Consider the following 15,300-nt stretch of genomic DNA (forward strand, 5'->3'; position numbering starts at 1 on the left):
GGATGTGCCTGCCGATTTTAAAGTAGGGAAAATTGTTTTAATTCCGAAGTCTTCTGGTCGTTTATCTGCTGCCAATCTTCGTCCGCTCACATTGCTGAATTTTGACTACAAGACAGCTGCTAGAGCGCTCAATAGCCGGTTGTCCTCTCTGCTTCGGGGTGTGATTGGTGCACATCAATGTTGTTTTCATGATAGATCTATTCTGACACCAGTAGCCGAATATCGGGATGTTGTCTCGGTTGCGGCGGTTACAAACGTACATTGTGCCTTTGCCTTCCTTGATTTTCATAAGGCTTTTGATCACGTCAGTCATGTGTTTTTAGATCGTGTTTTAGGTACAATAGGTTTTAACGCTTCATCACGTGGTGTTCTTGGCAATTTGTATAGGGGAATAACAGCTAGGGTGTCAGTCAATGGGCAGCTGACGCCGCCCATTGCTATCCGCCGCGGAGTGCCTCAGGGTAGTCCGCTCTCTATGTCTTTATTCGTATTGTCCCTGGAACCGCTGCTTCGGACTATCGCTCTCAAGCTTCAGGGTATGTCCCTCTCTGGTGGGAAGCTCTCGGTTAAGGCATATGCGGATGATGTCGTTGTTCTCCTCCGTCAACGTGATGATATCCCGTTGTTGAAAGGGGCAGTTGATGCATACTGTCGTGTCTCTGGAGCGCGTCTCAATCAGGGTAAATGTAAGTTCCTTGATATTCGAGGATTTCGCGATGCTGACGTCCCTTGGGCCACTGTTGTCGATCGCCATACGTCCTTGGGGATTATCATTGATCGGTGTCCTCTAAAAATGGCGGCTCTCAATTGGAAGTCGGTCACCGAGAAGATACAGGGGGCTCTGATGGTCCATGAGCAGCGCTCTGCTACCATTTTGCAAAAAGTCAGAATTTTAGACACCTACGTTCTATGTAAAGCTTATTATGTTGCTCAGCTGTTCCCACTTCCCATGATGGTGGCGAAAAGGTTGCGCCAATTGTCTAGCAGGTTTATATGGAAGGGCCATCTATTCAAGTTACGTTACGAGGTAATGACGAAGCCGCGTATCTCCGGAGGCTTGGGCCTCTCTGACATTACTCGCAAGGCGTCTGCTTTGTACGTCCGCCGAACGACTCTAATTGTTACGCAAGAAGTGACTTCGATTACATCCAGGCTTTTTACTGTTGTGCGTCCGGCGAGCCTTGCTCCACCTGTCGATGTCGGACGCCTAAATTTTAAGTTGAAACACATTCGGGAATTTTACATTGCGGTGAGTTACCTCGGTGACGTCTTCTTGCGGCGACCGGTGCCAACGACCAAGGGCTTGATTGCCCGCTGGGAGGGGCTGGCCGGTCCCAATCCAATAGAACTGGCGTCTCCATCTGTGTCCTGGAGGAACGTCTGGAAGAATGTTAGTCTGCCGATCCACTCTATGGCCGTGGCGTCCACGTGGTATAGGGTAATAAATAATTTGGTTCCCACCAATGTACGACTGCACCGTATTGGTCTTTCTGACACGGACACCTGTACTCGGTGTGGTCTCGTGGATACCCTTGAACATCGATTCACCTGCTGTGGGCACCTTGCTAATTGGCGTTGGCTCAGGAAACAACTTGCCTTTGTCACTAGGTCTGCTGAAGCCGCTTATACTATTGACATCATCGTCCGGCCCGATTCTTCCTTTTTTCCGCGAACGAAGCTCCATACCGTCATGTGGTTGATTGGCCATTTCGTACATTTTGTCAACAGTTGTCATGAAGAGGATGGACACCTAGCGTTTCGGCAGTACATGCTTACTGCTTACTGGCAGCGCTTGCGATTGCCAGGCCTCCGAGATGATTTTGCCAATATGCTTAGCCTGACATTTGAAAGAGAGGGTGTTGGCTAAGGTCACCTGTGTGAGCCATTTTCTTTTATACTGTTTCTGGATTTGCCGCCTTTATGTATGTTTCTTCTCTACACCAGGACTGAAGTTTCCGTGTTTTTTTTTTTTTTTTTTTTTTTTTTTTTTTTTTTTTTTTTTTTTTTTTTTTTTTTTCACAAAGCAGTCTACATTATATAGTCATGTTTTAGGATTTTAATTTCAGTAGTGTACTTCTTTTGAAGTGGCTGTGTTGTGGATGTTCCTTAATACTTTTTTTTCAATAGATATATTTGTTAGAGGAATAATAATTACGCTTTCATTTGCTCATAATGAGTTGAAACTGAATTGCAAGCATTTAAAAAAAAGTAGAGTAAAAAAAAAAAAAAAAAAAAAAAAGGGGTATGATTCCTGCTTAGGGTGCAGGAGGTCCCGGGTTCAAATCCCGGACGAGCCCTAGCGTTTTGTGCAAACTGATCGCACGTCAGTGGCTGAGTCAGCGCAAAAAGCTCGCCGTCAATATCAAATGAATTTCTTATTCGATGTGAGCAATTGGCAGTCGGGTCCGACGCGTGAAGGCGATTACGAAGGTTTCGGGTACAGATGGTAGCAGATGCATGTTAGTACGTCTTGCTTAAAGTGGTGAAAAAGTGTTTCCGCCCGGGATCGAACCGGGGACTTTCTGCGTGTTAGGCAGACGTGATAACCGCTACACCACGGAAACTGCTTGTGTGCACCTTACTTCACAGACAACTTGTAGTGATGTTGCCATCGTAACTAAAAAATTCAATAAATGTGGTACTTGCAAAACGAAGGGACATGCAGCAGATCCACACACGACGTGGCTCATTGGAGGACAATACGACATAGGCAGGAAAATACTGTTCCCGCCCGGGATCGAACCGGGGACCTTCTGCGTGTGAAGCAGACGTGATAACCGCTACACTACGGAAACGACGGACCCGAGGAGTCCATCCTAGTTCACTCGAACTTGCCTCAGACTTTCTCTCGTCCGCGAATGCACACACGACAGTTCTTTTGTCAGCCTGGATCCCATCACAGCCGAGGGCTCAAGAAGTCTTCGGGGTGCTCGAGAGGGTGTCTGCCGTAGCACCCCTAACGAGATAGCGGCGTTTCGCGCAGTCGTTATTGCAAGTCATATCAGCAAAAGCAATCACTTTCTCAGCAGCAGGCAGTGCGAGCCCAGCGGCAGCTCTACATGAAGGTACCAATAGCCCAGGAAGGCCGCCGACCGCGGGAATTCGCGCCGCCCCCATCCCGCCAGCGTACACGAGACTTCCAGGGCACCCTGGACGACATCGAGGGACTGGAATATTTGGCATTCGCCGTGTCACAGTGCTCGTTGGTCTAGGGGTATGATTCCTGCTTAGGGTGCAGGAGGTCCCGGGTTCAAATCCCGGACGAGCCCTAGCGTTTTGTGCAAACCGATCGCACGTCAGTGGCTGAGTCAGCGCAAAAAGCTCGCCGTCAATATCAAATGAATTTCTTATTCGATGTGAGCAATTGGCACTCGGGTCCGACGCGTGAAGGCGATTACGAAGGTTTCGGGTACAGATGGTAGCAGATGCATGTTAGTACGTCTTGCTTAAAGTGATAAAAAAGTGTTTCCGCCCGGGATTGAACCGGGGACCTCCTGCGTGTTAGGCAGACGTGATAACCGCTACATCACGGAAACTGCTTGTGTGCACCTTACTTCACAGACAACTTGTAGTGATGTTGCCATCGTAACTAAAAAATTCAATAAATGTGGTACTTGCAAAACGAAGGGACATGCAGCAGATCCACACACGACGTGGCTCATTGGAGGACAATACGACATAGGCAGGAAAATACTGTTCCCGCCCGGGATCGAACCGGGGACCTTCTGCGTGTGAAGCAGACGTGATACCGCTACACTACGGAAACGACGTACCCGAGGTGTCCATCCTTGTTCACTCGAACTTGCCTCAGACTTTCTCTCGTCCGCGAATGCACACACGACAGTTCTTTTGTCAGCCTGGAACCCATCACAGCCGAGGGCTCAAGAAGTCTTCGGGGTGCTCGAGAGGGTGTCTGCCGTAGCACCCCTAACGAGATAGTGGCGTTTCGCGCAGTCGTTATTGCAAGTCATATCAGCAAAAGCAATCACTTTCTCAGCAGCAGGCAGTGCGAGCCCAGCGGCAGCTCTACATGAAGGTACCAATAGCCCAGGAAGGCCGCCGACCGCGGGAATTCGCGCCGCCCCCATCCCGCCAGCGTACACGAGACTTCCAGGGCACCCTGGACGACATCGAGGGACTGGGATAATTGGCATTCGCCGTGTCACAGGGCTCGTTGGTCTAGGGGCAGTCAGCCGGCAGCGGCCGTGGCGGTCGGACGCAGGTTGTTTACGCTCTCGCCTGTGGCGGTCGCGTGCGGTTTGGTACGTGTGCGCTTTGCTGCGTTGTTGTAGTGTGGAGTGATGAATTGCCATCGATTATAATGGATCAACTTATACGGAAAGACACATTGAAATTGAGTTTTGACCCGCACTATGCACGACCGAAGTCCTTTGAAGTTGAGTTATTTATTAGAGACGTTATGAAAATCACTATTGATGATATGGTTGGCATTCACCTTTCTATCGTCAGCAGTACGGTCTACCTAAAATTGTTGAGACCCGAGAAATGCGAGCAGGTCATTCAATCTTGTGGAGGAGTTTTAAAGTTTAACCATTCTGACGGCAATGTTGGTGATGTCAGAGTTTCGCTTGCCGGTCTTGGAGTCAGAACTGTTCGAATATTCGAATTACCCTTTGAAATATCCGCTGATCAAATTAATGCCAAATTGAGGGAATATGGAACGGTCATCAGCAATACGGCAGAAAAGTGGTCGAATATGCACATTTTCCCGGTGTTAAACGGTGTCCGGCAGGTGAAGATTGATATGTTGAAGCACATTCCGTCCTACGTCACTGTGTATGGCTACAGAGCCATTGTGATTTATGATGGGCAGCCGAGAACCTGTGCGGGCTGTGGTTCCACCGAACATATCCGTGCTCAATGTGTCCAACGGCGCGTGGCGCAAATACCGGCCGGTGAGCGTGCGCAGCAGGGCCCGACGTCTACGTTGCCTATATCATACGTCGCCGCCGCCCGGGCTAACGTTACCTCGGACCCTAGTTTCGATGTTCCGCTAGAGAGTCTGCGCGAAGTGCAGGAAGGCGTCACGCCGATGGATACGAACGACGTCCCAACTGTTCCTTCTTCACACACCTCGAAGGGGGGCGATACTCACTCGGAGCAGGGGCACCAACCGGACACCGAAAGTATTCCGGCGGGCGTTCCGGTTCGAGACGACAAGTCCGACGTGGACCGGGTGGAGTCGAACGAGCTGGCTGGCCACCAGCCCCCGCGGTCTCCCAAATCACAGAAGAAACGCCGGCTAGCACATCAAGGGGCAGAAGCAAAGGCGCCAATATTGCGTGAAAAAGCGAACCACGTACGACAGAAACTGACTGAAGAGACTGAACCACCGTCGTCGGCAACCAGCAAAACGACAAAAAAATCCCGGACGGACGAATCGGACACTGATCACGGACGATTACCCTCAGGCGACCCTGCGATAACAGATGCAATGGATCAGAACCCTGTATCTGACGTATCCAAGCTCTCGGATTGCGGTTTGCCAGCGGACAGGTTCGTGTGTGATTGGTCGGATGACGTGGAAGAGGGTGGTCAGGAAGAAGATTTCGTAAAGGATCGGCGACGTACAGATAGTCCGTTATCGGAAGCTCAAGCTGATGTGTCCCACCAGCAACAAACGGCTACCGCCGGCGTCGGCACAGTGGCTAATGACGTAGACTTCTTTTAGAGGATGTTCGCCATTAACATCCATACTCGGCTTATTGTCACCTAGATCTCTGTTCTCATGCCGTCCTTGCAAGCTTACCGAATTGCGACATTGAACATCAATAAGATCAGTAGCCCACTAAACTTAACAAATCTTCAAGATTTTCTCTATGCCGCTGATATTGATCTCATCATGCTGCAGGAAGTGACCAATATTAACCTTGTCCGTATCACAGGCTACAATGCCATCGTTAATCCTGGACATGGCACTGATCCAGGGACGGCGATCATGGCTAAGGAAGGGATAGTGATGTCACATGTCGAGCGCCTGGCGTCTGGCAGAGGTATAGCGACTACTGTCGATACTACTAGATTTATCAATCTCTACGCCCCATCCGGCTCTGGGAGACGCCGACAGAGAGCAGAGTTTTTTAAAGATGACATTGTGCCACTTTTTACACCACCTTCGGAACAACTTATATTCGCTGGTGACTTTAACTGTGTCCTCAGTCCCAAAGACCAGACGCCGAACTTCAATCCGTCCGCCGAGCTTCGCAATCTCATTGACGAGTTGAATTTAATAGACACGTGGGAGCTTCGACACGGTGACAGGCCCGGATTCACTTACGTTACTGGCCACTCAGCTAGCCGCATCGATAGAATCTACGCATTATCAAGTATGAGGGAACATGTTTTGCAGGCTGAGCTATGGCCGACTGTCTTCACAGATCATGTGGCATATATATGTACCGTCAATTTAGCCAAACAAGGGACGTACAGGGCAAGGGGACCCTGGAAACTAAATGTAGCGTGTTTACCAGAACCCGGGTGTCACACAGTCTTCCGCAATACGTGGACAGCCTGCGAACGAAAGTTTCCCGCGTACGATTCTGCCATTACGTGGTGGGTAAAATGTGCGAAACCCGCCTTAACAAAAGCGATGAAGAATTATTCCCGAGATCGATGTGCCTGGCAGAAGCGAACCCTGGAATTTTACTTTCAGTGTTTGAGAGATTTATATCGAGAAGATGCAACAGTAATAGCAAATCGTATGCATATTAAAAGAATACAGGCTACGATTCTAACCCTTAAACGGAAGCAATTGGAAGGCTGTACAGGCAGGACGCGTCTGCAAAACGCTGTACAGGACGAAACGACATCGATGTACCATGTTATTCGCGAACAGAAAAGGGGGCGCAGAAAGATATTGACAGAACTGCACACTGCAGATGGTCGACTCCTAAACCACCAGCGCGACATACGAGACGAGATTTACAAACATTTCACAGCACAGTTCACGGAACACCCAGTGGATATGGCGGCGCAGCACGTCCTTCTGGCACGCCGTTTTGCGACATTGACCACGGTAGAAGCAGACGGCCTCGCTGCAGTCATAACTGAAGATGAAGTAGAGGACGCCATTCGAGGGAGCCCACAGAATAAATCGCCTGGCCCCGACGGATTACCGGCTGAGTTTTATCGAACCTTTCGTCACCATTTAGTTCCAAAGTTGACCTTGGTCTGTAACGATATCTTAACGGCTGGAAGTGATATCTTAAGGGAATTCTGTGAAGGCATAGTGGTATTGGTACCCAAAACCCCAGCGGGAAAGACAGTCGACAATCTCCGACCGCTTACGTTACTTAATACCGATTATAAGATATTCGCGCGGGTCATGATGCAGCGATTCAGTACGGTACTTAGTACTGTCACGGGGGCCTACCAGACGAGCGTTGGGAACTCTAGAAACATACAGCAGACGTTAAGTGCATATCGAGATATCATAGCTACAGCCACCGCTTGCGACATGCGATGCGCTCTAGTCTCGTTAGATTTTGAGAAAGCATTCGACAAAATCAGTCACTCATATCTTCTGTGCGCGATGGCAGCAATGAACTTTCCACGGAAAGTTATTGACACTGTTACACTCCTGCTGCGAAACGGTACGTCCAAGATCTGTCTCAACGGACAACTCAGTAAACCTATTAATATCGCTCGGTCGGTACGACAAGGTTGCCCGATGTCAATGGCCTTGTTTGCAGTTGCTCTTGAACCCTTACTGTTCTCCCTGGCGCGAGACCTTCCGGGAATACGCATACATGGCCAGAAGATCGTATGCCAGGCATTTGCGGATGACGTCAGTTTCGTGGTGACGAAAGATGAAGATTTGGAACGCGCGTTTCAGCTGATATCCACTTATGCAGCCGCATCAGGAGCGAAAGTCAACTGTAAAAAGTCTGGCATTATGGAACTTGGTAGAGGACTCGAACTTGGCAATAGCCAATCACTAAAACGAATGACAACATTTAAATGTCTCGGCATTGAATACACGCGCACCATCCGCTGCACGTCTGCTCTTAATTATCGAAAATTATTGGCACAAATTCGGGCCGGCATACGGCAACATCATTTGCGAAATCTCAACGCCATACAAAGAGTGCTTTTAGTCAATACTTACATTGTTTCTAAAGTGAATTATGTCGCACAAATCCTACCAATACCAAAGGTCATCGCACAACGAATGCTTGCAGCGCTCGGACACTTTGTCAGTAGGGGACACATTTTCAAAGTCCCATTTGCAACTTTGACGCTCCCCTTGGGAAAGGGCGGCCTAAATCTGACAGATGTTTACCACAAAGCGAAAGCATTATATATCAGCAACATGTATAAACAATGGCAACGATCACCAAATTCCTTAACGGCCCACCTTCTCAATGAAATTGCACCTGCCAGCATGACGCCTCCGGTAAACGTAAGTCACATCCCGACTGCATTTTGCCACTTTAGTACTTTTTTCCTCGAATACAGCTATATTCAAAGCAACATACCTGAGAATGATCTTTCCAGGGTCAAAGCACTTTACAGCTGCCTGACGGACAGTAAGCCGCGCAACAGAATAGAAGTGAAGTATAGAGACTGCAACTGGGCCAAGATCTGGGAAAACATTCATGACGCACACTTACCATCGCAGGTGCGGTCTACATGGTACATGGCGGTCAATAGGATCATACCGACAAATTCAAAACTACACATGATCCACTTGGCAGACACTCCGAACTGCGTTCACTGTACTCTCCTAGATACCATCGAACATCGCTTTCTATGCGAAATTGTGAAGGACATCTGGCTTCTCTTTGCACGGAAGCTCTCAAGTATGCTGCGTACTGCACCTAGAATGATTACTCCAGCTGGACTCCTCACTCCTGATGCCGTTCCATACCCTCCGGCAAAACGACGAGCAGTCACTTGGCTTCAAGGTCAGACGGTGTATTATATACTATCGGCGCCAGAAAAAAATAAAGAAGACTATTGGCTATACCTAATAACTCAACACCAGAAACTTCAACGAATCGCCAAATATAGAGAAAAGTATGCTTTCTTTCTCCTCCGAACGTTGACGTAGAGAGATATTCCTCCAGGGCGCCATCGCAGTCCGAAAACTCTGATGGATGGCCCTTTCACGACTATGATAGTCGCAATTAGGATTCGGAATGCGGCGATCGAACGGCCACGAATATGAAACGGACCACCCCGACAGTGGTGACGCTTTGGGGGATGATGCCTCAACTGTCGAGAGCTCTGCGAGACTGTTCTACGAGATCCCCGTCGAATTTTGTAGATCTAATATTCAAATTATCCATTATTCGTTTCTTGTTTATTCAATTAGTAAGATTCGTTTATTGAAAAGAAGACGTATTTATGTTATGTTTGGCCTTCTCCTGTCAGAGGAAGAGAAGAGTTGTTCCTTCTTGCTGTGGAAGACTCCAGCATCACCAAGTTTATTTTCATACATTCAGTCTCCCTCGGAAAGTGATGAGTTTTCTAACATTCCTGCAGAAGATTTCATTTGCTTCATTTTCCACATCACATATATTGGTAAACCAAATAACCACATCAATACTGAAGAGAATTTATTTGTTTCGTGATTAATTTTTTATTTCAACGGAGATTTTTGCTCATGGCGGAGAAGTCGAGCCGATGAAGGCACTTTTGGCGAGCGTGAGGGCGGGCTAGAAGGGGTGGATGGAGGCCCGAAAAAAAAAAAAAAAAAAAAAAAAAAAAAAAAAAAAAAAAAAAGGGGTATGATTCCTGCTTAGGGTGCAGGAGGTCCCGGGTTCAAATCCCGGACGAGCCCTAGCGTTTTGTGCAAACTGATCGCACGTCAGTGGCTGAGTCAGCGCAAAAAGCTCGCCGTCAATATCAAATGAATTTCTTATTCGATGTGAGCAATTGACACTCGGGTCCGACGCGTGAAGGCGATTACGAAGGTTTCGGGTACAGATGGTAGCAGATGCATGTTAGTACGTCTTGCTTAAAGTGATGAAAAAGTGTTTCCGCCCGGGATCGAACCGGGGACCTTCTGCGTGTGAAGCAGACGTGATAACCGCTACACTACGGAAACGACGTACCCGAGGTGTCCATCCTTGTTCACTCGAACTTGCCTCAGACTTTCTCTCGTCCGCAAATGCACACACGACAGTTCTTTTGTCAGCCTGGAACCCATCACAGCCGAGGGCTCAAGAAGTCTTCGGGGTGCTCGAGTGGGTGTCTGCCGTAGCACCCCTAACGAGATAGCGGCGTTTCGCGCAGTCGTTATTGCAAGTCATATCAGCAAAAGCAATCACTTTCTCAGCAGCAGGCAGTGCGAGCCCAGCGGCAGCTCTACATGAAGGTACCAATAGCCCAGGAAGGCCGCCGACCGCGGGAATTCGCGCCGCCCCCATCCCGCCAGCGTACACGAGACTTCCAGGGCACCCTGGACGACATCGAGGGACTGGGATAATTGGCATTCGCCGTGTCACAGGGCTCGTTGGTCTACACAGTCTGCCTGCAGCGGCCGTGGCGTGCGGTTGTCTGTGCTCCGCGCTGCGGCTGGCTTGTTTACTTCTGCGGGGTAAGTCGCTCGCTAGCAGCGGTTATTCTTGCGTTTGTGGAATGACGATGATAATTCAGTGATGGCACATACTATGAGGAAAGACACCTTGAAGTTAACGTTCGATAACACGTTTGCCCGACCAACATCCTTCGAAATCGAGGATTTCCTCGAAGAAGTGATGAAAATTGGCCTCGATGAGATTATCGGTATACATTTGTCGATTCTGTCTAGCATCGTTTATATCAAGATGAGAGATGCCGAGTTTTGTGACAAACTAGTTGACTCCTTTAGTTCTGGTTTGAAGTTTAAGCATAGTGATGGCAATGTGGGTGTGGTTACTGTTTCTCACGCCGGGCTTGGACTTCGAACAATTCGCATTTTTGAACTACCGTTTGAGGTCCCAGCAGACCAGATAAACGTTGCGTTATCGCCGTATGGCAAAGTTTTGAGCAACTTTGCCGAACGTTGGTCTCCGGCGCATAAGTATCCGGTACTGAATGGCGTCAGGCAGCTTAAAGTTGACTTGCAACGACATATTCCGTCGTACGTCACGGTTTGTGGGTACCGTGCCGTCGTAATGTATGATGGCCAACCTAGAACATGTGCCAGATGTAACTCGACGGGACATGTTCGTGCGGAATGTTTACAGCGTCGTGTAGTTCAACTGCCAACCGGAGAGAGTGTTAGCCCTCCCGCGATGTCAACATTACAGCCATCGTACGTGTCGGTTGCCCGCGGTGAGCCGTCCATACAACTGATTCGCGATAAACCTGCCGGACCCAGTTCCGTCGTTAATGTGACGTCTCCGGACACGCCAGTCGCGTCCGAGATGGCTGCTTCTGAAACACATGAAACTAACAGGACCAGTGAGATGGCGGTGGACCAGCCCTCACGGGGTGCCGAGTTGGTGGAGGTGTCCAAGGCTCCTGCTCCCATGTCTGAACGAGTCGCTGAAACGATGCCCAACTCCGACACAGTAATACGTGGTAATCGATCTCCGAAGAAAAATAAAAAGCGGAGGATGGCTCACCAAGGTGCGGAAGATACAGCACCGAGCTTGCGGGGAAAGGCTAAATTAATCGGTCAGAATTTAAAAGAAGGGCCCGCAGACGCTGCCGCCTCGCCTTCGCGCTCGCGGGACACAACGCGATCAGACGACACCATGTCGGAGACTCCCACGATGTACGACAGCGGACCAGATGAGACGCCCACTCAGCAAACTGAGCCACAGAATACGAATCCACCAGTTTCTGAGCCAGTAGGCACCCTTTGCTCTCCCAATTGGGCGGACGAGTTTGAAACGAACGAAGCTGATGTAGAGATGCAGGAGGATTCCACACCCTCGACCGGCTCCTTGCCCCCCGTATCAGCGGTTGATGGACACAACGTCCACGTGGCCATGGCTACTCAAACGACCGACACGGTCAGCGCCTCCAATTGAAGGCTGTATGACGCACCCTATCGTTTGCTCCTTTCGTACCAAACATCAATGACCACCTTGCAGGCCTACAAGATCCTGACTCTCAATATCAATAAGATACGCAGTGATTTGAATCTGAAGAACTTACAAGACTTGTTATACGCAGCCGACATCGATATAGCCATGCTTCAGGAAGTGAGTGAGATCAGGTTAGACCACATAGCAGGGTATAACGCTTTCGTGAACCCTGGCAACGGTTTCGAACTTGGAACAGCATTACTGTTAAAAGAAGGGATCATTGCAAATTGTGAGGCCAAACTGGTGACCGGCAGAGGGATAGCAGTCACTGTCAATAACATCAGACTGATTAATATTTACGCACCTTCTGGGTCCAGTAATAGGCAACACCGTGCAGAATTTTTTCGCCACGAGATCCTTCCGCTCTTCGGGACCAACTACAGTGATGTCATTTTTGGCGGCGATTTCAATTGTGTGCTTCGTCAAATCGATCAAACTCCTCACTTTAATCGGTGTGTCGAATTAGAACAGATCATTCAAGAACTCCGCTTCACTGACACTTGGACGCACATGCACGGAGTGGAAGTGGGTTTTACGCATGTTACCAATCATTCAGCAAGTAGGTTAGATAGAATTTACATTTCGCGTAATTTAACGCAACACCTGCTACACACCGAAATATGGCCAACTGTATTTTCCGACCATGCTGCCTATATCTGCACCGTCAACATGCAAAAACAGGAAACATACCGGGGTCGAGGGTTATGGAAGTTCAACATCGCACATTTGCATGATCCTGCATGTCGAGAAGCCTTCCTGTCCACCTGGACGGCATGTGAACGCAAATTCAGATCCTACAACTCCGCGATCGAGTGGTGGCTCAAATGCGCCAAACCACAAATTAGGAAAACTTTAATGTTTTACTCCCGTCAGAAAAGTCTGTGGCACAAACGGACCATGGAATTTTACTTTCAGTGTCTTCGGGAGTTGTATAAATGTGACGCGACCGTTATCGGCAATTTTGCAAAGATCAAAAGAATTCAGGCGAAACTTTTAACGCTGCAACGGAAACAGTTGGAAGGTTTTCAAATTCGGGCGCGAGTTCCTAAGACGGTGCAAGAAGAAGAGGCTGCCATGTATCACATGTTACGTGAAAGTCGACGAGGCAGTCGGAAAATCATTACACACATCCGAACCAGCACCGGGGCAATAGTTACTAAACAAAGTGACATTATGCGTGCGATTGAAGAGTACTATCGAGACCTGATGTCCAATAAAATGACAGATGATACCGTGTTTGCGGAGTTTGCGACAAATTTATCACGGAAACTCAGCCCCACAGAGGCGACTCAGCTGATGACAGAGGTGACAGAAGACGAATTAACAGACGTTATCCTAAGGAGTCCGAAGAATAAATCTCCTGGTTGCGATGGCATACCTGCAGAAGTATATCAAACCTTCTGGCCGCAGATGAAATCGAAACTCCTTGCAATATGTAAAGAACTAATGAACCCACAAAACGTTATTCCGCAGGACTTTCGACAAGGAATTGTTGTCTTACTGCCCAAGACCCCGTGCAGTAACGACCTCACTAACCTGCGACCTCTCACGTTATTAAATAGTGATTATAAACTATTCGCCCGTGTTCTGAGCCAACGGCTCAAAACTGTCATGACCACAATCACAGGACAGTATCAAACGAGTGTCGGTAGAGATAGATCTATTTACCACACGCTCACGGATTACAGAGATGTCATTGCCGTAGCGGAGGCTTGCAAGTTAAAATGCGCCCTCGTCATGATAGACTTTGCAAAAGCGTTCGACAGGGTGAGCCATCGTTTCCTTTTCCGCGTCATGCAGGAATTGGGGTTTCCGCACCAGTTCACCCAAGTACTCGACAATCTGATCCGTAATAGTACGTCGCGGATTCAAATTAATGGTCGCCTCAGTGGCGCTATTGATATCGAGTGTTCGGTGAGGCAAGGCTGTCCGATGTCGATGGCTCTCTTTGCCATCGCCATAGAACCACTGCTCGCTACGCTAACTGCACATTTGCAGGGATTGGAAATCAATAGCCAGAAGATTGTGTGCCGTGCGTACGCAGATGATGTCGGCTTTCTTGTCGTGAACGCGCAAGAAGTGCGGTCCTCACTTCAAATACTTCAACGATATGAGGCGGTATCTGGGGCGAAGGTGAACTGGCAAAAATCCGGACTCATGAATGTTGGACGGGGAATAAATCTACCCAATCATACCCGATTACGAGAAATTACCAGTATAAAGTGCTTAGGCCTTGAGTTTCGGCGGAAGATACAGAATACCATTGCTGTTAATTATAGAGCTTTACTTCATAAAGTTAGGGCATGTGTACAACTGCATAGCATGAGGAAACTGAATGCTCTCCAAAAAATTGAACTGGTCAACACTTATATCCTCTCGAAGATTAACTATGTCGCCAAAGTGTTGCCTCTTCCCAGTGGCATTGCACATAGAATGCTGTCTGCCCTGGGCCATTTTGTGTCCAGAGGCAATATCTTCAAAGTTAAATATGTTACGTTGACGCTCCCTCCTCGGAAGGGCGGATTGAACCTCACAGATGTCTATAAAAAGGCACAGGCGCTCTATCTAAGCAGTATGTATAAGCTATGGACAAAATCTCCACACTGTCTCACTGCTCACCTTCTCAACGAAATCTCCCCAGCGAACCTCAACCCCCCGATTGATGTACATCATATTCCACACGACCTTTATCATTTAAAATACTTCCTGCTTGAATATAGTTATGCTCGAACAAGAATTCCGGCGAAGGAAATAACGGTGGTGAAGCAACTTTATAAGACTTTGATCGAGTCCACCTCCAGGAATAACATCGAAGACAAATATACAGCTCACAATTGGCGGGTGATTTGGGATAATATTCATTCACGCCATTTACCGTCTCACGTGCGAGCGTCTTGGTATCTCACGGTGAATCGCAAAATAGCTACCAATGCCAGACTCCATTCCATTCATCTGGCCGATTCACCCTTATGCAACACTTGCCAGGTACAAGATAGCGAGGAACATCGATTTGTCTGCGAAAAAGTGCGAGATGTTTGGGCGGTCATACGACAGTTGTTGGCGAGCATCACTAGAACATGCCCTGCGACCATAACGCCAGCTGACTTCCTCACTCCGGAGGTAGTGCCTTACCCGCAGACCAAAAGAAATTCAGTAAACTGGCTTAAAGGCCACACAGTTTACTATCTTTTCAATGTGAACGAACCGAGTAAAGAAGACTTTCTCCTGTATTTAATGATACAGCACCACCGACTAC

General features: G+C 48.4%; 6 non-coding genes across 6 annotated transcripts; 1 reads left to right on the plus strand and 5 right to left on the minus strand.

Moving 5' to 3' along the window:
* Positions 1-2,491: 2,491 nt before the first annotated feature.
* Trnav-aac lies at positions 2,492-2,564 on the minus strand. The gene has a single exon. It is a non-coding gene; the product is annotated as a tRNA-Val (tRNA).
* A 158-nt stretch (positions 2,565-2,722) lies between these two features.
* Trnav-cac lies at positions 2,723-2,795 on the minus strand. Its single transcript has one exon. It is a non-coding gene; the product is annotated as a tRNA-Val (tRNA).
* Positions 2,796-3,197: 402 nt separating this feature from the next.
* On the plus strand, positions 3,198-3,272 carry Trnap-agg. The gene has a single exon. It is a non-coding gene; the product is annotated as a tRNA-Pro (tRNA).
* A 191-nt stretch (positions 3,273-3,463) lies between these two features.
* Trnav-aac lies at positions 3,464-3,536 on the minus strand. The gene has a single exon. It is a non-coding gene; the product is annotated as a tRNA-Val (tRNA).
* A 158-nt stretch (positions 3,537-3,694) lies between these two features.
* Positions 3,695-3,766, minus strand: Trnav-cac. The gene has a single exon. It is a non-coding gene; the product is annotated as a tRNA-Val (tRNA).
* Positions 3,767-9,999: 6,233 nt separating this feature from the next.
* Positions 10,000-10,072, minus strand: Trnav-cac. Its single transcript has one exon. It is a non-coding gene; the product is annotated as a tRNA-Val (tRNA).
* Positions 10,073-15,300: the final 5,228 nt, after the last annotated feature.

The sequence above is a fragment of the Schistocerca piceifrons genome, chromosome 2 (genome assembly GCF_021461385.2).
Source record: "Schistocerca piceifrons isolate TAMUIC-IGC-003096 chromosome 2, iqSchPice1.1, whole genome shotgun sequence".
Lineage (NCBI taxonomy): Eukaryota > Metazoa > Arthropoda > Insecta > Orthoptera > Acrididae > Schistocerca > Schistocerca piceifrons.